This window comes from Marmota flaviventris, chromosome 20 (genome assembly GCF_047511675.1).
Source record: "Marmota flaviventris isolate mMarFla1 chromosome 20, mMarFla1.hap1, whole genome shotgun sequence".
In the NCBI taxonomy this organism is placed as follows: Eukaryota; Metazoa; Chordata; class Mammalia; order Rodentia; family Sciuridae; genus Marmota; species Marmota flaviventris.
This window is the reverse complement of record NC_092517.1, coordinates 15,324,984-15,351,312: the sequence shown is the minus strand read 5'-3', so window position 1 is coordinate 15,351,312 and position 26,329 is coordinate 15,324,984.

Genomic DNA, 26,329 nt, shown 5'->3' with positions numbered 1-26,329 from the left:
GTGACAGGCTCACTGCTCCAGGAAGCCCATCTTGTCACTGGGCCGTTCTGACCATGAGAAAGTTCACTCTTCTGTTGGTTCCATGTCCGCCTGCCTGGCCCTGGCACTTATATGCCCCAGTTCCGCCCCGTTTGTCTTCCCTGGGACAATCTTCAGGAGCATCTGTTTTATCACATTTCTCGCTCAGCACATAAAAAGTAGGTCACTGATGTGTTTCATGGAACCTGAAGCTTTGAACGTCAGGACTTTTCAGGTTGTGCTGCACTGGGTGGCAGCCACTGCTGGGGGAGTGTGGAAACCTAGATGACAGGACTTTGGTCCTGGGGCCACAAGTATTCATTGCGGAGGAGGGTGCGGGGTAGCAGAAGCTCTCCCAGAGAAGCCCCTCTGCCAATCTGATCACATCAGACCCTGTGAGCTCCTGCACGGCTCCCGGCCACCTCTGGGTGGAATCCAGCCTCATCACGTGGTTTCCTGAGGCCTGCGGCATTCTGACCTCTGTTACTCATTCCATCTCATCTCCCCTCACACTTGCCACTTTGAACTCCAGAAAGCTGAGTTTCTTCTAGAAACCTCCATGTACCATTCTGCTTCCCACCTCACTGCCTTTGCTCCTGCTGTACCTGCTCCCAGGCACACCCTTCCTTCCATTGCATCCACGACAAGCATCTGAGCACACGTGCACATGCGCGCACACACACACACACAAACACAAACACACAAACATTAACACAGTGCTGCAGACCGAATGCTTATGTCCTCCCAGAATTCCTCTGTTGAAATCTTAACCCTCACAGTGGTCGTAGGAGGAAGGGTCCTTTGGTATTTGATTTGCTCATGGAGATGGATTCCCTCATGAATGGGTCTAGTCCTTATAAAAGAGGCCTCCCTTCCCCCTTCCATCGTATGGCCAAAGACGGCCATGACACAGGAAGTGGGTTCTCATCAGACACTGAATCTGTTGGCACCTTGATCTTGGACTTCAGCCTCCAGAACTGTAAGCAATACATTTCTGCTGTTTGCAAGCCACCGGGTCTGTGGTGTCTTGTCCTAGCAGCCCAGATGGACTAAGACACACATACACAGGCACCATGCACACACCCTCCCCCAGGATGTTCTCAACTTGTATCTCAGACTGGACTCCAGCTCGTCTCAACAGCACCTTCCCAACTACCCTAAGGGTAAGGTAAGGAACCCAGGCCAGAGAACTCTGCAAGGATAGGAAGGGGGTCTCTGGTCTGAGTCTCCTTCTACCCAGCAAAGGGCCTGGCCCTGACAAGGCGCTCCCCAAATAGGAGCACAATCCACAGGAGCCTGAAGCCATCCAGGGGTTCCTGGAGTCTGTGTCCAAGCTACTGAGGTCCGCCATGCTGGACCACACCTCAGATGCCACCGTGCAAGTCAGAAGGCATACAGGACTGGCTCCTGGGGGCTCTCACACTGAGGAGACTTGGTTGTGGTCCCTGCTCAGTTGACATAAAGGCACACATATTGGGCAGAAAATAGAAGGAAAAGACCAGAAGGACAGAGGCTATCGTGATCATCCGTTTAACTAATAAATGTGTAGCATTTTCAAAAGATGTGATACATGATGCAAAACTATCTTTATTCTCTAGCTTTCCTTCTCACTGTCCACGCGGATGCCTGATTTTTATGTTGTCATGACCAGGGTGTTGAAATCTGGGGTCTCCATTCTTCATGACAGCCTCCCCTCTAACCCTGGGCACAGCCTTGAACTCTGGACCCTGACCTGCTGGTGCTTGGGCTCTGGCCCCATTCCAGTCTCGCTTCCACTGCCCCTCCAGTCTCTAGCACCCCGAGGCCATCTCCACACACTTGGCTTTGTTCCTGAGGGGGAGGGACTGGACTTCATGGAGCCCCACTGTGTGCTTAGTGCTGCCCATGGACAGCTCATGAGTGCTGGCAGCAGCCCTGCACGGCAGACACCATTTACTTGCAGTTGTGAAAAACCGAGGTTCAGAAGTCAGGCAGCCTGTCCACCCATCCAGCCTTTCCGTTCCGAGGCCTGGCATCTTGGCTTCTCCTAAAGCAGCTGATTCTAAATCCTGGCTCAGTCACCTGCCCGGTATCCCGGTTCCTGACCAACAAACATGGGACAGATTGCCAGATGGCTGGTGTGCGGCCTCATCATGGTAGTTCTCTGGCTCACAGGTAGACTTGGGCCCCGTATGTGAAGGATGTATCTCCTCGGAGCCAGGGGGAAGTCTGGGCTGAGCTCATGCAGGCCACGGACTGTCAGGACGGTTCTGCCGTGTAGAGGCTGTGCGGTCCTGGGCAGGTTTCTTAATCTCTCTGTCTCAGTTTCCTCATCTGTGAACGGGACCTACCTCAGAGGCTGTTTGAGGATTTGATAAGCTGGTGAAAGCAAAGCACTCCAAAGTGCCTGGCGCCACAGTGCTCTGTAATTGCCATTATTATTATAATGACGATGTTGAGGGTTGTCTCTGACTACGCCCTGTCATTTCCAGGCTAACTGTGTTCACCCCTTCTGTGCTGGACTCTCTGCTACCTTTTTTATTCAGTGATGAGGCCCCATAAGCCATAGGGGTTCCCAATTAATGACAAATATTGCAGTCCTACTGTGTGTCATGCCTTTTATATTTGTACCTGTACTACTAAAGACAATTGTGAAAAATAAGAAGGATTCCCAGAGTTTCAGATGAGAACATGGAGGATTCTCAGTCCCACAGCTTCCAGAGGCAGAATCAGGAAGGAAAGCAGGGTCAAGAGGTGGCAGGACCAGGGCTCCCTATTTATCCCCACATTGTCACTGGATGATGCACTCAATAGATGCAGCCAAAGGGCTACAGTGGCCTCTCTTCCTTGAGGATTCTGATGGGGCTGCATCTTCACTCTGGTCACGTGACATCTCCTTCAGCAGGGAGCAGCAGCCACTGTTAGTGGCTGATCATTGTTGATGTCAGTCAAGCCCTGTCCCCTGGGTCTTTCCCATCTGGAACCTTTGTCCTCGGCACAGATACTGGTCACCATGATGGCCACAGCACCTCCCCTCTCCAGGTCTCTGGAACATTCTCTGGGAGTAGGAATCTCTCTCCACCTTCCCTTCCTTTGGCCTTATTCATTCCTCACCAACTCTCCTCCGAACCCTCCTCTATGCCGGGCCCTGTGATAAGTGGTAAGGATACTAACGTGGACCAAAAAGATAAAGTCCCCTCTTTACAGGATGAAGAAGAGAACGAGTCAAGACCTAAGTGAGAGATAAGGGACTACAGAAAAAATAAGGTTGCAAGGTACAGAAGGCAGCTTCAGAAAAAGTGGTCAGGGATAGCTATTATGAGAAGAGGATATGTGAGCTCAGATCTGAATAAAACAGAGACATCAGCCATGTGAAGACCTAGGGGAAGGGTGTCCCAGGCACAGCAAGTACAAAGAAAGAGTGTTCCTAGCAGCCAGTGCAAAGTCTCTGAGGTGGGAGCAACTCTGGTTTGTTGGGGGAAGAGTAAGGAGGCATCATGACCAGAGCTGGGTGAGGCTGCAGGAGTGGAAGAAGATGAGTGTGGGGAGGTGGCAGTCCCTGTAAGGAGTCTGTGTTATATATTCTTAAGTAGGTGTCCTCAGGAAATGTTCTTCACTCCGAGCTTATTAGTACTCTCACTTATAGCAGGTCCACTGCCCCCAGAAGCCCTGCGTTATGTTCTTCTGGTCTCCTTAGCCACTCACACTGGACTTCAGAGTCATCTTCACCTCTTCCCTTACCTTGACCATCTACAATCCTTTTCTTATTCCCTTCAAGAAGTTTCTCAAGAACATTCTCGTTTATCTCTGGGCCTTTAATTTGGATTAGTGGCCACCCTCCCCCATAATGCCTCACAAAACATTGCTGTTGCAACAACCAAACAACCCAACATCTTTCGGCCCCTCTGGACTCTATCTCTCACATAATTCCTCAAACTAAAATTTGGCAATGTCCCTCTTCACCTGCAAAAACCTTCTGTGGCTCCCTATGGCCTAGGCTGCACTGTCCAGTACAGTAGCCACTAGCCACAGATGGCTATTTAGAGGTAAATTAATTAATAAGTTAAATACAATTTTACATGCAGTTCCTCAGTCACACAAGCCACATTACAAGGGCTCAACAACCACATGTGGCTAGTGGCTACCATAGGACAAACAGAGATTCAGAATATTTTCTTCCTCACAGAAAGTTCTGTTGGACAGCACAAGACTCTAATGGGTAAAAACCTCCTTGGCCAGGTACATAAGGCCTTAAATAATCTGGCCCCATCTGGCTTGTCTGGCTCAATTCCCACCAGTCTGTTCACATACAGTACAATTTCCCATGGTACTTGTGGTAGTAACTCATGTGCTTCTATGGTTTCCTTACATAAACACATGCAAATACATGTGGTGTGTGTACAGCCATGTTTATGTGGATGCCTTTGTGTGTGTGCATGTGTGTGTCTTCTTATCCTCCCCCTACTTCTTGTAACTAAGGTTTCTTTTGGGGATGATGAGAATGTTATAAGATTAGATTATGGTTGCAACTTTGTAAAAATGCTAAAAGCCACTGAATTTGTCACTTTAAGTGAGTGAACTTTATGGTATGCAAATTGTATTTCAGTAAAGCCATTTTTTTAAAAGGCAGACTGCTAAATATACGGAGAGACAGAGTTTTGCATTTTCTCACATAGCCATGTAGCTTGTGCTCTTTCCTGATCACTGAATTCAGAGCTTCCTTGTTCTTTGTACAGCAGCAGTGTTTTCCATTGTGTGAGCTGACCAGCCTTTATTTACTGTGTCTCCAGCTGACAGACACTTGGGGTGTTTCCAGCACTTTTGCTATCCCAGACAATACCGCAGGAATAACATATTCCATGCATGGGGTGGCGTAACCATAGAACAAACCTCTCCAAGTGGGATTGCTGGGTCAGAGTGCTGCATTTGTAATTTTGACAGGTATCACAAAGTTCCTTCTGTAGAGCCATGCTGATGTACGCTCCCACCAGCAGCATGTGAGAGTGCCTGATTCCCCATGCCTTACTAGTATGACCAGTATCATTTTAAATATGTTTCTCTGATGTGTGAGGTTGAGCTTTACATATGTTTAAGAACCCAAAAGGTTTTTAAGAACATTTTGGGTTCTTAAACATATGGACTACTTTTTCATCTCCTTTGTCCATTTTTATTAGATTGCTGGTCTCTTCTATCTTGATTTCTAGAAACTATTCATATTAAACTTTTTGTGATATTCCTTTCTCCCAGTCTGTCATTTGCATTGTTATGACTTTGCTCCTGATACTTTGTTTGGTTTTTGATGGCCCCATAAAATTTTAAGATTTTTTTTTTTAATCTTGTTAAACTCATCACTTTTATCTTTTCTGCCCTTTGGATTTTGAGGGCTAGAAAGGTCTGACTGCTAAGATTTAAAGGAGTCTGCCCACACTCTGTTTTGGATCTTTATAGTCTCATATTTTTGCGATTAAATTGAAATTGTGATCCATTTGAGCAATTTGGTGTAGGATGTGGCATATAATATAGATCAAAACCTATCTATCTTTCCTCAACGGAGGAAAGATACTTGTCTACCTGTTTGTCTCAGCACCATGTGTTTAAAAACCCCACTGATTGGAGGTGCTTTTATTTTCTACCAGCCTCCTGTGTGGATGGGAGCCTGTTTCTGTGGACCATTGGTAGGCCTAGCTATTCATTGTCAGGTACCACACTGAAGAAATAATTGAGGCTTTACAGTGCATATCCAACTTTGATCCACCTCCTCTGTGAAGCTCTCCAAGGTGTTCTTGAGCCGATAGACCCTCCCCGCAGCCTCGCCCTTAGTGTACCACACAGCTCTGTCTGACTCTGAGCTCTGTCACCTTTGACGGTCCATCACTGTCCACCTGCAGTGCCTGGGTGGGACCCAGCATGGGGCAGCCACTGACACCCACATTGGTCCCTCCCATCACAGTAATGGCCATCAGTCAAGTGCCTGGGGATGTAATTTCCAGAATGTCACTTCTCTCATTTGAAAATCAAGACAAGATCTCTCTGCCTCCAGCCTTCTGGCATTTCTCCCAGAGTCCTCTGAGATATTTCAGGACCCAGGTGATGGCTCTGCTGTGTATCTGGGCATTTTTTCAGGACTTGAGGGTCCTCTTCAGGCTTGGGATGCTCAAGGGCCCCCAGGTGCGTACCCCTCCTCTCTTCTTTGGGAGTTCAAGCTCCATGACCCCAGCTCTTCTGTGTCCAGCGGGAGGTTCCCTCTCTTTGTGCAGAAAGTGGAGCTTGAGTTCTGTTTACTCTTTCTTCTGTCAGCTTGACAAGAAGGGCTCTTGGCCCTGCTCTGGGTGGCCATGCCCCACCTGAAACCTACAATGGAGAAAACCTTCCCTGTTGACCTCAGAGATATTTTTGCAAATCTGGGCCAGTCCCTCCCTCCATTCCAAGCAAGCCAGTCCATAACTGGTCACCATAAACCTCCCAACAGCTCTCAATGCCTTCCCTTTCCCACCACCTCCACTGCCACACCAGGGTCCAAGCCAGCATCTTCTCTCCCCTGAATCATCCTCAGGCCTCCTACCTGCTTCCCCCTCACATCCTCAAGGAAATCAACAGGATCTTTTCAAACTGCCGGTCTGTTCAGATCACCTGACTTATTAACTATCAATGGCTCCCCATGGCTTACCCTCCCATTCTCATTTAAACTTTGGTTTTGAAATAATTGTAGATCTGTGTGGAATTGCAAGGAACTGTGTAGAGGCCCATTTCTTCCCTCATAGTGCCTAGTTTAGTTTCCCACTGACTGCTTATTTCAGTATGCAAATGTGTTATAATCTGTGTTTTTACCATCTTCTCCACAGACTATGAGTCCAAGAAAGTCAGAATGATATTCATTTTGCTCATCAAAGTATCCCTAGAGCCCAGCAGAGGGCCTGGCATTGAGGAGGTTACCAAGAAATATTTCTTAGCTGAATTAATGAGCAGATAGAAGGGAGGGAGTAGGGGAGAGAAGGGTATAATAAGGACAGTAGTGAATATTTTATTAGCAAACATTTATTGAGTGCTTATTATGTGTCGTACAGCATGTGCAACACTTTGTATGCATTATCTCCTTTAATTTGCTAGAGTTTAAAATAACCCCAATCATTCTTTATTCAGTTTTATATTTTCTCTTTAGCTTCGCATCTCTGCCTGCTATCATGTTTATTTAGTATCTGATTTCCTCACTAATGTGAACTTCATGAGCTCAGAAATTTTGTCTCATTCCCTTCTGTGTCTCCACAGCCTGTAACAACGCCTAGTATATCACAGATGTTTAATAAACATTTGTGGAATGAATGAATACATAAATGGATGAATTATTACAAACATATGAGGTTGGTACAGTTATTGTCTCACCCTCACTTGAAACACAAGTTGTGCTAGTCAGCTTTCTGACACTGTGACAAAATACCCGACAAACAACTTATAAGGAGGAAAGGTTTATTTTGGCTCAATGTTTCAGTCCATGGTTCTTGGGCCTGTTTTGGCACAGGACATCATGGCAGGAGCATATTGCAGAGGACTGTGCATCTCATAGCAGCCAGGAAGCAAAGAGAGACTGGAAGGGGGCTTTGGTCCCAATATCCCAAGGTACACCCCCACCACCTAACTTCCTTCTACCAGGCACCACCTCCTAAAGCTTCCCCCCCCCTCCCAGTAGTGCCACATGAAGGGCCAAGCCTTCAACACATGGGCCTTTTGGGGACTTCCCAAACCTAAGCTTAGAAGATGGAGGCTTGGAAAATTTGAGAACCTGCTTCAGGTAAGGACCAGAACTGAGGCTTGAACCTGAGTTCTTGGGCCTCAAAGCCCATGAGTTTAACTGGGATGCTCTACTGTTTCTGTTCTTCCAGAGACAGACCCTGAGACAAACAAAGACTCAGGTGCAGGGAGGTTCTTCCAGGAACCATCAGAAAAGGAGCAGGGAGTGAGTCAGGGAGAGTGGCAGCCAGGGGAGTGTCATCAAGCCATTTATCACCACGGCAACTAGAGGGTCCTCTGGAGGCTATTGGAGAACACAAACCTCATGGTCATCATGCCCGAGGGCAAGAGAACTGGAGAACATGGACATCTGTTCCCATCAGTTCCTCCTTGAGAGCCGCTCACAGCAGATGTTAGCTCCCTCACAGGGCAGGCTTGCCCTGCATGTGGGCTGGTGGTCAGACAAAAGTTCTCCAGCAAAAAGACAAACTTATTTGCCAAGGGAACACAGAGAGGCACTAACAACACCTTTTCTGAATGCCACACAGAGTCTCACCATCAAAAGGCTGCTGCATCTTCTTCCAAGATGACATTTAAAGACCAAATATTTATGGGAGAAAGTCCTTTCCTTCTCAGCCACCCTCCACACTCCTACCCTCTTTCTTCTACTTGGGTGGTCAGGTTCTCTGAGGTCTGGATTAAATCACATCCTCGGTCCAATCTTCCCATAGCTGTATTGTGTTTGGTCTTCTTAGAATTTAGAAAGTTTTTAGTTATTTGATGGCATTTAAAAACCAAGAGTGTTTTAATAAAAATCCCGATGTCCAGCTTCTCTTGGAAACTGGAAATCTAGCTTGGTGTCCCTGGTTGGCCCAAGACACATGAGGCTGAGTGGTGGCTGTACCCATTCACCAGGGCAGACACCACTGCCACCGCTGGGCCTTATGCTTCCCAGCACAGAGCCAGAGGTTACTCGGTCCACATTCTCTCCCAGCAAAGGGGCTCAGCCTCAGGTCTCTGCAAAGACCATGCCCTCTGGGGGCTGCAGTCTGATCTCTGGTAGCCCCACCCTATCCTCCCTGGTCCTGCAGAACATATTTGTCCCTCTGGTACATCACAATCCAAATGTGGCCAGGAAACTCCTCTCCATCCCAAGCACTGCCTGCAGTCCCTGACGTGACAAGGTTTCCTGCCCACAACTGCATTAGCTGTTCCCACAGCCATCCCTGGCAAAATACTAAATCTGAGTCAGTTTGAATCCCCAGTGTTCTCCATCAAATCTGTGACTTTCAAGTGAGGTGAAGAGCCCCCATCTGATCTCGAGGGGGACTGCATCCTTAGAACTACACTGCAAGACCAGCTCTTTGTCCTTGTTTAATTTTACCTTAATAAATACAGAACCATGGAGGAATCAGCCAGTCAAGATATTTGCAAGCCTGGAGTTGTCCTTCCTTGCCATACTGGTCTAAGTTCAGCCCAAAGCTCATTCTTTTGCATGGAGAAGTGGAGTTCCAAGCAGTTCTTCATTTCTCCCTTATGCCCCTCTATGTCCACCTGTGCCTACCTTCTCTGACCTCAGAACCCTGCTAAAGTGGCCCAGTTTTGCCTTCTTGAGCAAACTGGAGTTTTCATGAACCTGTCCCCTTCCCAGATCCCCTTCTACATCTCAGCTTAAGGCCATGCATGTCTTTGAACCCTGTATTGCAGCTGCAAGGACCTGGCGTGCTGCGTGTCTTGTGGGGGCGCGGGAGGCACATGTGTTAAATAAATGTATGGAGACGACCACTCTCACTCTGATCCAGTGGGGAGCCCTGGAGTGTAAATGGCACCTCAGAAGATTTTTGCCACCTAGTGGTTCCCACTGGCCAAAGAGAATGTCCTCCAGAGAAGGGTACAGGGGAAGGGTACAGGCAGCACCCTCAGAGCTGCGGGCTGGGTGTACCTGCCAGGTAGAGGGCGGGATGGGCTATCTACAGCATCTGCTCACACACATCTGACCTGCAGAATTGTTAGGAGGGTGAAACCAGCATGTTGAAGATACCAAGCATCGTACCCAACAGTGTTTAACTGTGATTTCTGTCATTTTCACTGTTTCTTCAAAACCCAGCACAAATTCCACCCCAGAAGTCTTCATCAACGGCTCTCTGGAGACTGAATTGTTCCTTCTTGAGGTTGCTTCAGCACTTAGTATTTTTTTTTCCTTTTCATTTAAGTTTTAAATTTGCACAAGTAGGACTTGCCTCCATCATTACTGTAAAAGACCCTCACAGCATCTGAAATGTGTAGAGGAGGACATCCCTCCCCCCGCCCCGCCCCATGTCCTAGCAGGATAAAGCCCTGTGAAATCTTTATGGGTGGCACTTTTACCTTGGCTATGTATATGGGTTGGGTTTTTCTAAGAAATGTCTGCTTAGGGTGTGAGCCAAACTTTCTAGATCATAGGATGGGGTGGAGTGAGGTGTCAGATACACCTGTCCAGCCTCCTCCTGGAGATTCCCATAAGGAGACCTGCCTCAGGCTCAGGGATCTCTTTACAGGTCCTGGTAACAGGTAAGTTGGTAAAAATCTATCTTAGAGCATATTTTTTTCAGTTGTAGTTGGACACACTACCTTTATTATTGTTTGTTTATTTTATGTGGTGCTGAGGATCGAACCCAGTGCCTTTCATGTTTTAGGCGACTGCCCTACCGCTGACCACAACCTCAGCCCCTGAGAGCATGCTTTTAAAGGTGGCTTCCATCTAATGAATGTCTATCTCACTAATTTATTTAGATGTCTCCTTTTTTTTTGTTGTGAATAAGATTATTGTGTTGTGCACGGGCACTTACTTTCAGTTTGACTAAAATAGCAACACGACATCATTGTGGGAAGCAAAGAAATTTACAAAGGAACCCTTAATCCCAGAACGTCAGAACTAGATTTGAGGGGCTTCCAAGGAGCCCTGTGCTTATCTTCTGACTCTGTCCCTGAGATTGCACAACCATCCTTAGTTTTGCTCTTAAATATTTCTGGCTCCTGCCTTGCTCACAGGATGACAGTAGGGACCCAGCTTCTCTCTCTTCTTATGAACTCGGGGACGACACGCGCCCTGGCTCGCCAAGTGCCAGCCACTTCCCCATCTCTTCTTCCTCATCCAGCAGAGAGAAGCGGCCATCTCCTTTGGCATTTGCTGCCAGTTTCATCTCTCAAGAAGTCTTCAAATTTTAAGAGTCTGTCAAGGTCCTATTTTTAGTGGAGTAAGACTTCTCCTGGGTGTCCAGATTGGCGACGCTTCCTCTCCGCCAGATGGGCTTCTGAGTTGTGAGTGCAGCCTCCTGTGTCCTCAGCTCTCACACACTGGTCACCTCAAGTAACCTTTGCCACATGGGAGTAGGTCTACACCCTCCCCTGCCCCACTGCCTGGCAGTTGTCAGATGAGGAAAGAGGCTCAGTGAGGACAGGGGACTTGTCTAAGTTTCCAAGTGCAGCAGGGACAGAGCAGGCAGTCTGCTCTAATCCTTACCTGCTTATCCTTCCCCATCCCGCCATCTGTACTGAGGTGCCTCTTTCATTCCATTCCCCTGGTCTGCAGTGTCTCTGAGATGGAGATGACCACAGTCTTCCAGGGAGAGAAGAGGGTGTCTGTGTGTGTGTCCGGGGGAGACAACAAATAGCACTGATTGTCCACCTACTGACCTAGAGGTCATAAACTGCTAGCCTGATGGCCAAAAGCTGACCATAGTTACGTTGTGTTTGGCCTTAAGAGTTTAAAATTTTTTAAGTTAATTGATGACATTGAAAAATCAAGAATGTTCACATAAAAATTCAGACGTCCACCTTCTCCTGAAAACACAAAACTGGCAATCTGGTTGACTTTGTATGGCCACAGTCGAACCGCGCTGAGTAGTAGCTGTACCCATTCCACTGGGTGATGCCACAGACCCCATCAGGCCTTATTACCTTCCAACACAGAGCCACTGTCAGCTGCTATTTGTCACCTCACATACATTGTTGCTTTTCTCTTATTGGTAGATTCCAGAAAAGAGAGCCATAAGCCAGAGCAAAACCACCTTGCTTGGTATTGCATAGTCCTTACAGGCATTTGATAATCCTCGCTGTCCCCCAAGTCCTTACCCAATCATCTTTGAAAACCCCCGCTGCCTTAGCACATAATAGGTGTTCACAAGCAACTGTAGCGATTGTTTATTAAATGCTTGTCATAGCCAAATGAAGCTATGCAATTGGTCAGCCTTTTAACAGATGCACCAGTAAGCTCAGAGAGGTTGAGGCCATGCCCAAAGTCAAACAGCTAATGAATTTTGTCACTGGTACTTTTATGATGCCACTCACTTCTGCACTGAGATTCCTCTTGTTTTGTGGCTTTTGCTGCATATTCCTTTTTGCCTTTTCAACTTGTTTTCTGGTTTCTAAAGTTTTCATAGGAAGAGATCACTACTAAGATCAAGCCTTAGCAGCATGACTAGGCAGACACTGATTGAAAGAGAGGAAAGACATCTTCATTGAAGGATGACATGCACAGTGCTTTGTGCATATGGGGAAGGACATTGTTAATCAAGGTAGAAAAGGCCATGGAAAGGCCTGGAATGACATTCTGAGGCTATGAGACTTCTGAGGACATTGGGGAACTCTGAAAGGTTTTAAAGCAGGACCGGGCATAATCCACATCTGGCTTCGTGTGGCAGCAGAAGGGAGGTTGAGAGCATGTCACTGTGAGAATGTGAAAGGTGTTGAGCTCTTCAACAGACAAGAGAGCAGACTGATGGGGAGACTGTGGAGGCCCCCTCAGTGAAGGCCTGGTGGGAATGGCTAGCGCTGGCCATCAGGAGGCACTGCAGTGTCATTTACTGGGATAGCAAGGTGGGAGGAGATGTGGGTTGGTGGGGCATCTATGGAGGAACGTCCTCTGGATGCTCCTGGATATAGCAGGAGATGCAAGTGCCACGTGCCAAGCCGAATGTGGAACAGTGAGAAGGCAATGCTCTGAGCCAAGAAGAGCCAGGAGACACCTCCGCTCACATTTGTGGGATTTCCTTCTGGTCACTGGCCTCTCAGGCTGCCTCTGTTTCCTCTTAAACTTAAGTCCCCAATAGTGAATAACCTCTGTCCCATCCTAGGACTGTAGAGGGCAGGCCATGGTCAATGTGGGTGCTGTGAATGGTGGCAAGATCCCAGCCATTCTCAGGAAGCAGGCGTTGGAGATACCCAGAACCCAGGGTCTCCCCAAGGCCCTCACTCATTAAGTCAAGACCAGAGGAGGGCAGTTACCATGGTCTAGTTCTTCCCACTCCACTCCCACCTGGTGGGGGCCCATCTTCTCCTTTCTCCTTGTGAGCAGTGCATTTGGCTTTTTATAAAGCCAATAAATAAATAAGCAAGTGGGCATGATTAATTGATGCCATGGAGCAGACCCAGGCGATGGGAGTCAGGTGGCCCTCCCGGCTTCCTGGTGGAGCTCGGCTTTTCAGCTACTGGGGCCTGCGCCAAGGAGGGGAAGCCTGCCTTGGGGAGGTGCTTTCCGTGTGTGCCTGGGGTTTTCGACTTTTTCTGCAGGCAGGCTGGGGCCTCTGTCCTAGACTTCTCAGGCCCTAGCCAGGGCCAGGCAGGAGGCTGGGCCAGCCAGTACCTTAGTTCCCTCCCTGATCCTTTCCCGAGGGTCTAAGAGCCCTTGGGCTAAACTCCATAGGAGTGGTGCCCAGCTCCCTGATCCTGAGCTCGCCTCCCTCTATATCAACTCCGCATCCCTGTTCACTCCACCCCGTGTGACCGGTCCACAGGTTTTAGTGTGCCAGGGAGCCTTGGGGCACTGTGACCCACGGAGAAGAGTGGGGAGGGGTGCCTTCAAGGGCCAGGCTGCGGATGGGGGTGGGGTGAGTAAGGGGCTGGTGCTGATGAAGGTACCTGGAGATGGCGCCCCAGGGAGAAGCTGGAGACCCTTCTCCAGACGCCCCTACGCGTGCTTGGAGGGGGCGCGGATGGGATGGGATGGTGCGCTCTGGATCCAGGGGGGCGCTGTCCGTGCAGAGTTTGGGGAGGGCCTGAGGGGAGCGCGCGGGGGCGGAGGGAGCGGGGAGGAGGGAGGAGGGAGGGAGGCTGGCAGAGCGCAGTGCAGCGGTGGCAGAGGCGGCAGAGGGAAGGAGGCAGGCGGGCGGCGGCGGGGCCGCGGGGCGAGGCGAGCGCGGGGCAGCCGCGGCCGAGGAGCCACAGCCGCAGCGGGGCCGGGCCGGGCCGGGCGCGCACCAGTGGCGGCGGCAGCGGCAGCGGCAGCGAAGGCGGCAGCATCTCGCTCCCGGAGCCAGCGCAGGTGAGGCAGGGGCGGCCGGCCCGGGGCTCTGGGCCTCTTCCCTGCTCCCTCGGTCTCCACCTCCTTCCCGGCTGGCTTCTCTTTCTTGGGCGCTCGTCCTGGGGACCCCCCACCGGGCAAGAGTCTGAGCCCTAACCAAAGCAGGTCCTGGGTCCCCTCTTTCCGCGGAGGCAGGCGCCTTGTCAGCAGTGACCTTGAGCGGGCACCAAGAGGCGGGCGGGGCGGGCGGGGGTGGGCGCCTGCAGACCCGCCTGCTACGGCCGGGGAGGGGGCAAGCCTTGCGCCTGTGGCGCGCAAACTTTCTGGGCTGAGCAGCTGTGCTGAACTTGGGGGTGGGGGTCGTCCGAGGTGCTAGAAGCCCCCAAATTTCCTCCTTCCCTGCTGCCTTTGATTTCTTTACCTGGCTCCCCTTTAGTGTTGGGGGACCTCCTTTCTTCTGGCTATTTCCCTTGGATTAGGGACATGTCCAGAGCTATGAACATTGACTCTGGGCTGGGGTCTTCTCGCCTCCACAAAAGTGGTTTCCAGCTTCTAAGAGCAGAGGTGGTGGAGGACCCAGTGCAAAGTGCTTTTCGCATCTCTGGCCTCACCACCTTTTCCAGGTATCCCCCATCCTGTCCACAGCCCTTCCCTAAACACATGCCACTCCTCCACAGGGAGCTCAGAAGCCCCTCCTCAGTAAGTAGAGCTTTCAGATCCGCAATGTCATGTTTTTCAGGCAGGTGTCAAAGACTCCCCGGGAAAGGGGACTTGGGCAGGAATGCTTCATGCATTCACCGGTGTACCACTAAGTTCTTGAACACTTGGATTCACCCAAGGCCTGATCATCCCGGCTGCCCTGTGGCCTCGGGAGAAAGGGACATCCTGGTGGTCAGGGATGTCCTAGCTCTAGAAACAGCTTCCTGGAACATTATCCTCAGAAAAGGGACATCAGGCCCAGAGAGGGTGAGCTAGCCTCAAGGTCACACAGTCAGAGGAACAGGGAAAACAGGGCTTTCTTAGGATGGGTTAAGATAAATTGGTGAAGACTCCTGTTTGGTTTCTACACCTGAGGGGTTTGGGCTCTAGGACTCTTGTCTTTTACTTGCTGTGTGACTTCCTCTTTCTGACTTCGTTTCCCCCTCATGTGAAACAGGAGAAGCCACTTCATAGGGCTTTTCTGGTGGTTGAAGGAGTGAATGTTCCTAAACTTCTTACCATCATGCTTAATGCATGGTCTGTGGCCAGAATATTTTGGCTACCTGCTTGTGAGTTTCCTTTCTGAGCCTGGAAGGGAGGGCAGAAAGGGTTAATCATTCCCATTCTCTTCCTTCTGCTTCTGGCACCTAGATTAGGTGGGTTCTCCCCTGTGGTGGTGTGAGGTGGTGAGGGCAGCCCTGGCTGGAACCTGTGCCTCTACATAGAATGTTCAGTGGAGACCAGAGCCAGCACCCTCAGGAACCCACTGTACCTGGCTGCGTGGGCCAACTCTGGGCTATGCTCTCCTGTTGCTTCCACAGGGAAATCAATACCTTATTTCTAATCGGGAAATGAAAACAGGGCCCTGCTGCAGCCCCAGGAAGACACCCTCTTGCCACACAGTCTGGTGGGAGCAGCATGCCCTCCTGGCACCAGAGGTGGGGAATGGGGCTTCTTCACTCGCTCACTCACCAAACCTTGATTCTTGCCTTCTCTAAGTGAAAAAGTACTTGTAAATAACTCAGAGGTCAACTCTAACTAGCAATAAAGTTCCTACCAGATTCAAGGCATTTGCTAGGCACTGAAGATACATTCATTCATGTGACACTTTTGCAGTATATACCTACTATGTGCTAAGCACTGTTTGATATACCAGAAACACCTGGGTAAGTAAAACAGACCCAAGTTCCAGTCAGGTAGCCTGGCTACATAAATTATCACCCAAACTGAGACACTTCTGAGAGGAAGAGGGGCATGACTGATAACAGCACCAGGACCACAGGCATAAATGGAAAGGGTCAGTCACACTGGGATACATGGCCACCCTGTAACTTTGTGGAGTTTATAGGCCCGTGTCTGAGAGAGCTGTTAATATTTTTTGAGGACTTGCTTTTTGCCAGGCTCTGTGGCTAAGCACGCTTGGGTTGTCAACTGATTTAATCTGCACAAGGCTGCATGTGAAGTTGGCATTACCATGTACATGCCCCTGGTGGTTGTGGTGCTGGGACCACTTCTACTACTTAACTGATGGACTGCAGAGCCTCCCAAAGATGGTGACACCAGAGCCCAGGGTGCTCATAGTCCTCTCAAAGAGGCCCGCGGGTGACTGGTAGCCAGTAGCGCAAATGCTATAATTGATGTGGTTTGGAAGCAGACAGGGAGACAGATTCTGCCTGGAAAAATCAGACAGCTTCATGGAGGAGGGGACTTTCCTTTATGCTGGACCTTGAAACATAAATTAGGAGTTTGATAGATTGTGGAGGTCGGAGTTCGGGGATGGCAGTGGTAGAGGGTTTGAATAATTCCAGGCCCAGGTTGCTAAAGCTTAGAGGTGTGAGCTATGCAGACTGTTTGGGGATACCACTCCCCAAATAGGTCCAGATCCAGTTGCGACAGGACAAGTGTTAGCTCTGAAACACTACAAGCCAGCAGAGTTTAAGTCCAAGCATGGCGTGTGGTGGCAAGGGAGACCTTCTGAATTTTAGGATGCTCTGGAGACTTAACGATTCAGTAGGAAGGGAGCAAGAGAGACAATTTGTCATACAGAATTTTCTGTTTGACTTTTCCATGATCCAATCTATACTATGAACTGCCTGCAAGGTCATGGAAGTCATTTTGTTATACAGAATCAGTGCAGATGAATTTTATCAGCCCGTAGCAGCAAAGGGGTTTCACCAAGCAAACTGATTGCCCAGAAGAGAAATATTAACTTAGTTGAGGGAGAGAGGTTTTAGCTGTATCGCTTGCAAATAAGAAATATTCTCATTATAAATTAAATCTTTTCCATTTGTTAAATCACATACCAGAAAAATCTAACTTCCACCTCCCTCCCCTCCTCTTTGTGTCACCTCTCTGTTGCCATATAAATCTGAGAGCAATAAAACTGCATTTCTTTAGTAATGACTTATTTATCAGACTTCTTATTAATTTAGATTGGCCTCCTTTCCTCCCTCCCGAATTAAGTGGAATCATTAAAGTTTGATAGATCTAAAAATTTGAATCTAGTAACAAAGAACAAAGAGGGGGTGATTAACTTTTAGGGCCTGGGATTGGAAAGTCAGGCTAGAAAGATTTGGGAAGCAAAAGAGAAGTTGATGGAAAGGAAGAGAGGAGGAGGGAGCAGGGCCAGTTTTGTGAGAGTGATGTGGAGGGGGCGGGTGGCACTCAGAAGGATCCTTGCACTTGACTTAATGCTCTCCAATCATCATGTTCCAAATCTCAGTCATTTTTGAGATTTTTCAGTTTACACTGGTTCCTACAAATTAGGTAACTTATCTAGGGAGGAAGAAAGTTGAGGGCCAGAAGAGGTAGAAAGAGCGGGGAAAGATAGAGATAGGAGAAAAAGAAAAGAAAGTACATTTTAAAAGGCTCAGCTATGGCTGGGGTGTAGCACTGCAAAAAATAAATTAAAAAAATGAATTTTAAAAAATTAAAAAATAAATAGAAGTCCTTCCCTATGCCAGATGCTGTATGAGACTGTATGCTGTTTATCTATCTTAATCTTCATAGCAATCATGAGAGAGGTAATCTTATCCCTGTTTTAAAATGTAGGTTTATTATTATTCAGGTGTGGTAAGGCCAACAGGCAGGAGACAGCTGCCATAGAAAAGACAGTTACAGTTCCCAAGAGGAGAGGGTATGCCACACCAGGCAGGGCCTACGGAAGCCCCCAGGGGCAGTCAGGAAGCAGAGGGAGCAAGTGGAAAGGGCGCAGGAGTCTTTGTTGTGGTTTCTTCGGGAAGACACAGGTGGGGCAGGGGAAGCCTTTTGGCTCATTTCAGCAGACTCTGGGGCATAATGGCTGTCCCTAGTTATCTGGTACCAAATCTGGGATGATTAAGGCAGGGAAGTAGTGGCCCAGAATGCCTGAGTTCCGTAAAGGAGGTGCCTGGGAGCGTGGGCTTCCGATTGGTGGCTTGTATGTGAAAGGCACACTTTCATAGGTGAGTCTTTTACTCTTTCTAGAAACTGAGTATCCCTGGGGTGGGGAGTCCCTCCAGGGTCAGCAAGGCCTCAAGATGTCAAGTGTCAAATTCAGAAACTGAAAAACAGTTATTACAATTCCCTGTTTTATAAATGAGGAAACTGAGACTCAAAGAGATTTAAGTTTAGAGTTCAGACCCAAATCACTTGACTGGTGAGGTGATGCTGGGTTGAAAGGTGTCTGCTCTTTCAGACTTCTCGGAAGTTGGAAGGGTCCAGGATTGTGCATGAGCCGCCCTCATAACTATAATCTCTCCTCTACACACCTACAGCAATTTGAGGGATGGAAAGTGGAGGAAGAAAATACAACTGACCCTCCCTGTCCACAGGTTCCACATCTGTGGATTTGAGCAACCACAGATGGAAACTGGAAAAAAATTATGTTTGCATTGAACATGTATAAATTTTGTTCCTTATTATTATTCTCTAAACAATACAGCATGATAACTTACTTAAGCATTTACATTGTATTAGTATGGTCTGGAGATGGTTTAAAGTATGTGGGAAGGTCAGTGTAAATACTACACAATGTCATATGAGGGAGCTTGAGCATCTGTGGATTTTGGCATGGGGAAGTGTCCTAGAACCAATGTACTGAGGATACCAAAGGATGAATGCATGATTTTTCTTCCAGAGACAAAGAGGTGAAGTTAGTGGTCAAGGCTTCAAGTTTGGGAGAGGTATCAAATGGGGGCCTTCCAGGTGACCTCCAAGAGGGTGTCCACATGGAGGTCCTGTCCTGCCCAGATAAACCTTCAGGGAGAGAGGCAGAACAGAGGACATGCTTATGGTCCAGGAAGCTCCCTCCCAACAGGAAGAATGGCAGTTCTGATAACCCTACCCCCATCCCTCTTCCCAAGTTGACCAATAAAATAAGACTCCTCTTCTTTGAGGGCAGAGCTAGGGAGAGGGGGGGTATGGCAGAGTGAACTCTGAGGATTCTCCCCCTAGAGAAGGGACCCTGGGGAATGAGGAAGCACATTCCTCACAGGGAAGTGAGGAAGGCAGAAGATGGTAAACCCCTTCCGTCCACCAAACATAATATCTTATAAGGCTGGGCAATTTTTGGAGTGTAAGGAAAGGGGTCCCATCGCTTTCATCAGATTCCTAAGTAATAGGAAGCAGCCCTGAGTTAGTAAACAAATGGTGAGGGTGCAGGGCGGGTGCTGAGCAAGCCGCAGCTAACCTCATTACCAAGCCAAGAGAAGACCCTTTGGTTTTTGGTTTTAGGAGGGTGAATATGGCAGAGAAACCGAATGCCTCCCTGTGTTTTCTGGTACCAGCTCAGGTGCCATAAACATTGTTATGTTGTAATGTAACATCTAGGCAGTGGTGGAGTAACCTGCCTCCTTATTTAAAAATCAAAAGGTGGGACTTAGAAAAATGATCAAAGCTTGTACTGGGCTCAGCCTAAGAAAATGGCTGTGGGATGGGGGCGGGTTTGGCAGATGAACATGATAAAGACTGAGCAGATGAGTTTGTATGTCCTTGTGCAATGATAAAAGTGAAAATAATGATCTGTACCTGTTTGATGCTTTGTCCTCTTTATATCCTTCTGCCCAGAAAGGAATCAGGGACTGCAAGTAGTAGCACAAATGGCTTTAATGGGTAGTTCTAATCAGAAGTGTTTCTTCTGAACCTCCGACTCTATCACTGCTCTCCAGGTGAGCAGTTTCCTCTGCCACCTCCAGGTTCTGTCTTCATACTATTGTCTCACACACACACACACACACACTCACCTAGGAGAAGACTAGGGCCCTGAATCCATAACCAGGTAGCTATTCATCAAGGGCTCGCTGTGAACCCGGCCATGTGATGTACTTTTTATCATCAGCTTTACTGAATAAAAGCAGGGAGTGTTAGCTTAGGACCAGAGAGGTTTGGAAAACTGCCCATGGTCACATGGCAAATGAGATTGTAGGCATCTCTCAATGCCTCCCTGCCCTCTCAACTCCTATGATTAACCTCTAGATGTTTGGCCTCTGCTTTTCTCACTGTTATGTCTTCAGATGTTCCCCTTCTGATGCCCAAGGACCAGGGTGCTGTTTCCCATCTCTCCAGAGTCTCTGAACATCTCCTGAACATTTTACACCATCCCTGCTGTGGGACTTTAGATTTCTGGATCCTAAAGTCATGGATATCCTTCTTGGAGCTCTGGAAAGAATAGAGAAAGGGAATTGTGCATGGATGGGGTTCTGGAGGCCTTGGATGCTAGTCTCAGCCCTGGGTAGAAGGAGTGGCAGCAATCTGGAGGAATCTAGAGGCAGAGGAGCAGAGAAGGCCGTGATACACATGGGGCTCGAGAGGGGAGGCTGCCTCTCTACCTGCTCTTTCCCACCCATCCTTACCATAGCAGGCCAGAGAACTTTAGGACCAAGAGGTCCCTTGGAGAATAACTGGTCCAACTCCTTGATCTGACAGAAAAAGTGAAAAGATTTGTTATTATTTATTTTATGTAGGTCAGAGTTATGACTGAGCCAGATCTGCCAAACTGAACATTTTAGGTTCTGGCTTCCTATTTCATTCAGCCTCCCCAGTGTGTCAGAAAATGGTAGACACTCAATGCATGATCATATTAGTTTCTCAAGGCTGCTGTAACAAATTGCCATAAACTTGGATGCTTGAAGCAACAGACATTTTTTCTCTCACAGTTATGAAAGCTAGGAGCCCCAAATCAAGGTGACAGTAGTGCTGTTCTCTCTCTACTGACTCCAGGGAAGACTCCTCTGCCACTTCCTAGCCTCCAGCAGTCACTGGCAATCTTTAACATTCTTTGATTAGTAGTTGCATCGCTCCAAATTCTACCTGTCTTCACAAGGCTGTCTTCTCTTCAGTGTCTTATTCTCTGTTTCCAAATCTCTCTCCTCATAAGGACAGCAGTCATCCTGGATTGGGGTCCACTGTAAGTGAGTTTCACCTGATCTTTTTTTTTTACATCTATATAGACCTTATTTCCAAATAAGGTCACATGGCAGGTACTTCAGCCTATCATTTGGGAGGGGCACAATTCAACCCAATAAGCTCTCCTTTCCCCCAAAGCTAACACCAGTTGTGAAGAACCCAAAGGTCTCTCGAAGGAGAAAACAATGGCTGTTTAGTCCACATTTGCAGCACCTCCATTCAAGCCTGAAGAGCTCAAAATTATGTCCATGTGATCTTGGGAAAGTGGATTCTGGGCTCTTATTCCCCTCATTTGTAAAAAAGGATATGAATAGTACCTATCTCATGGATAAGATAGAAGTCCTCAAAACAGCACCCAGGAAGCTCTTCACGATGTCAGGCATTACTCTTTCTCACCAATGCACCTTGTCATGGATGGGACTTTTCACCAATATGTAGATCTCTTCATTCTCACAGCAAGCCTGTGATGTGGCCTGATAAACATCAACTTCCTTTCCTCATAAGGTGGTTTTGCTTGATGAAGCCAGATCTCCAATCCAGGCCTTGGGTTTCTCATTCCACTCTGGGTAGCCAGCAGCTCACTGGTACAAAGATGTTGCTGTCGGATCCCCCCAGGTTGCGTGAGCTGGAGGTTGGAAAGAATAAAATTTTAGCTCCTTGTAGGGCGAAGTTGTGGGAAGAATAGGCTGTGCCCCCAAATGGAAACAGGACTCAACATCTGTTGCCCAGTTGTCACTGGGCTTTAGAGAAGGTGGGACTGATTGGGCCAGCTTACCTTCCTTCCTAACTTTCTTCCTTCTTTGCATTCTTGGGTCCTGGCACATAGTAGGTGGTTCATGAAAATAAGGTGGATTTTTTTTTTTTTATTTCTTATAAATTCAAATAGCGCCCCCCCCCAAAAAAAAAAAAAAAAACAGTGACAACACAACTCTAGGATAAGTCCACCATGCCTAAACGGTGACTGTTGTCCTGTGTTCTATAGGGACTCAGGGTGGGCCATCAAATTGTGATCAACTGAAAAATCTGCTTTTGATGCTATTTGAGAAAATGAGATGTTGAGGTGAACAGCCAGCGATCATGATGGGCAAGCCTTTAGTGGTGAGGATGTGAAGAGGGCACGCCTATAGGCAGGGTATGTAAGAGATGCAGTATTTGAGAACTGGCATCAGGGACAGATGCCACTATGAATGGAATCTCCAGAATGTTGCCATCAGGAGTAGATAAGAGCATGAGGCTAGGAAAGTTCAACTCTCTCCAAAAAATCAATGCACGTCATCTCTTTCCCTTGTCCTCTTCCTCCTTCCCCCCTTCCTCTTCTCTCTTTTTGTTATAAAGTAGGAATTTGGCTAGTCATTAGCAATATAGAAGTATCTCCAACTTCTTCTTCTCTAGTCACATGATATATTGAAAACTTTCTCCTTTTTGATATTAGTTATAGCCATTTGTCTTGCCTTTGCAAATGAACTTTGAGATGAAGTGATTTCGTCTTTTCTATACGAAGCTTTAATAACAAACAGGCTGTTTCCCCCTTTTTGTTTATTGTTGATTTAGGTAGCATGGGATAGAGCCTCCCCCAGTGTGATTGTTTGAACAAAAACCAGAGGATAGGACCCCAGTCATGCTGAAATGGCCCTGTAGCATCAGTGAGAAAAATGCCTTTGTTTTAAGCCACTAGTGTATTGGACTTGTTTGTCACTGCAGATTAACTTAGCCTACACTAACTGATTTAGGTAGGATGTAAGCTGAAATAGTAATATCTTGTTGAAAAAAATTTTTTTTTGGTATTGGGGATTGAACCCAGGAATGCTTAACCACTGAGCCACATCCCCAGCACCCCCGCCTTTTAAAAAATATTTTATTAGTTGTTGGTGGAACTTTATTTATTTTTTTATTGTGCTGAGAATCGAACCCAGTGCCTCACTCATGCTAGGCAAGTGCTTTACCACTGAGCCACAGCCACAGCCCTCCCCAGCCCTTTTTTTTATATTTTATTTAGAGACCGGGTCTTGCTAAGTTGCTTAGGGCTTCACTAGGTTGAGGCTGAGGCTGGCTTTGAATTCACAATCCTCCTGTCTCAGCCTCCTGAGCTGCTGCAATTACAGCCATGCACCACTGTGCCTGGCATTTATTGAGATATATTTGAGTCTTTTAATTACTTTGGCTATGGTGCCAAAAATGTTCGTGTTTGAATATACTGTAACCACTGCGCTGTGAGGTGACAGCCAATCTCCCCATCATGGCCAATGTGGACTTTTCTAGTTTTGCCCTGGGTTCATCTTTCCATGCTGTCTCACTAGTCTAGAGCATCCTCGCAATAGGCCCTGTGCCTGCACATCTCCAAGCTTTTGCTCATGCTCTGCCCTGAATGGGGCATCCACCAGGAAATCATTGTCACTTGCTGAGTGTCTGAGGTGGAGAGTGACAAGTGCATGGAGAGAGAGAGAGAGGAGCCCTGGGTTTGTTCTTTGAAGGCAGAGTTAGGACCAAGAGTGGTTCCTGCTCAATGAGAGAGAGTTTTCTAGCCCATAGAGCTTGGCCCGGCCCAGTACTGTGTTCACAGCACTAGAAAGCTTCCAGGCAGAGGCAGGTGTCATGGAGGGGGCTCTAGGTTAGCAGGAGTGCAGCAGACTCTCCGATCCTGCCTCACATGACTGTAGGGAAGACTGCCCAAAGAGGGTGGATCTTGGCTGCCAGTCTATATGTATTTTTTCTCTTTTCAAAATAAAAGTAGCTTTTTCTCCCCCTGGTTATAGAGCTGTTACATAATGATTATATAAAATTCAAATGGTATCAAAAAGTATAAAGAAGAAAGTAAAACTCAGATGAAAATGCCACGGAACAGCTAGCTCCTGTTAACATGTTGTCAGATGTTCTTCCAGATATTTCTCTATGACTGATAGGTACGCAGATAATAATAGAGTATGGGCATCTTAAATATCAATAAATATGTCTCCACCTCATCTTTTATAAGTGGCTCTGCCATAATTAATTGAACAAATCCCTTCCTCATGGGTACTTAGGTTGTGTCCAGAATTCTGCTATCATAGGCAACACTGTCACATTCTTGATGTGAGCCCCTGGGCAAATGAGCAGGCGTCTCCTGATGATGAATTCCCAGAGTGGAGTCACAGACTAAACTATTTGGGGTGAAAGAATAAAAGAAGAATATCATGCAAAAGTGTCTGAAGGAAGAGAGGTGAATGAGGGATCACGCCTGGGCTGGAAGGTTAGTGGGGCCCGGATGTAGAGGGGAGGAAGAACAGGGAGATGATTTAAGAGAGCTCCAGCCCAGTTTTAGGTGAGCCATTCCGTAGTGAAAAGGTACCCGTGGGTGACAGAATCTATAAAACCAGGCGATTACAAGCACTTTCAAATATGTAGTCTCATTTAAACCTACCCCACTCTCAGAGGAAAGACTCCATCTCGACTTTACAGAAGATCATTGTGGAGACAAAAATCGCAGAAGGCATTTTTTTTTTTTTTTTTTTTTAATCAGGGAGTTCTTTTCCGGATGCATCCAGCCAACTTCCTCTTGTGTTTCATTGGCTGGAATTGGGTCATGTGGCCACGCCCAAACCAATCATTGCCAAGAGAATGGGACCAGTGGGGCATAAATGGACCAGGGTTTGTCTGAGTGAGCTAGGGGCCTGGGAACATGTGATCATAGTCAGAGCTCTCCCAGCTGGGAAGGTGGAGGGAGAAGCCACTGGGGAGGCAGCACCCAGTGACTGCTGACTGACTGCTCACTGGGCAGGGAGCTAGGCAAGGAAAGGGGTTCAGGCATATTTCATCCTCTATCCTAGTGCTGGCACAGGGCCTGGCACATGAAAGAGAAAAGTACTGATTGATTGGATGAATGAATGAAATGCATCAGTAGGTGTTTCTCCATTGAATCCTGATATTTAGGATTCATAATGCACCAGTCATGCCCAATACTCTGGCAATTTGGCAGGATGGTTTAGGTACTTCAGAGATTATAGGAATGCCACCAGCTATAAGGAAATTGCAATTTAGTTGGGTAGTAAACACTAGAGAGAAAGATATGTCATTGGGCCTGGGCTCTAATGTAGACTGAACATGCAAGGGAAGTATCCATTGGTACCCAGAGAAGTGGGAGGAGACCCCACAGGGACAGGACACTGTGGCGAGCAGAGGGATGTGGTGGAAAAAAAATCACCTATGTCCTCAGAAAACAGGTGTGAGGGGGAGAGAGTCTGAAGAGGACTCTTCTTGAGAGTATTATGTGCTAGGGATTTGGGGAGCTGAAACTGAATATGAAGTTGCTTGCACAACATTGCACAGCCAGCAAGGGATGAGGCCTGTCGAGAAAGTAGATCCATTCTGATGGCCATTGAGGGCCCACCTAAGACCAGCAGGTGGTGAGATGAGTGTGCAAAGGGGAGCCTAGAAACTGACAGGAGGACCTAGGAGAGACTAGATTCAGCAAAAGTGCAGATGTGAAAAGGCATATGCAGAAGCATTCATAACAGGATTCAAGGTGGGCTTAAGGCCACGGCATTGATTTCAAATCTTTGCTCTGTCACTTAACAGCTGTGTGACCTTGGATAGGACCCTTCCCTTCTCTGTACCTTAGTTTCTCCATCTATAATATAATGATGATAATTCAATGTGTTCAGTGCCCAGCATATTATAGGAATTTAATAAATAGCAATATTCTTATGATGGGCCTTATTTTTACTCTTGTTTTGGAATTTCATGGGTAACCAGACTTGGAGCCGACTCCTTGGTGTGCAGTCTTGGGGTTCTGTTCTGCCTTGGTCACTACCTGCACATTTGACCTTGAATTTCCCCCTCCCGGGCTTTTCCAGTCCCATCTGTAGAATAAGGGGGGCATGCTGGATGTTTTGTAGCATCCACCCTTGCTCCAAGTCCTGTGTTGTGTGAGGTGGAAAAGGGAGGCTGTAGTGACTAAAGGGATCAGAACCAAGGGGTGTTTGGGGCTGCCTTTGTCCTGGGAGAGCAAAGAAAGGGCAAGGGTAGAAGAGGGACAGAAGAGTACCTGGGAGCCACAGCAGGCCGAGCAGCCAGTGAGGACTAGGCAGGTTCGACAACCCCGGCTGAGCAATCTGGAGGAGGGTGCCGGGGTGAACAACGGAAGGCAAATGAGGCAGAAGCAAGTTGAGAACAGCTGCCCTCATCGTGGAGCAATGGGTGGGGGGAGAGATCAATCAGCTCATCCTGATGTTTAATACCTGGGGGGCAGGGCTTTGAAGATTGTGTATT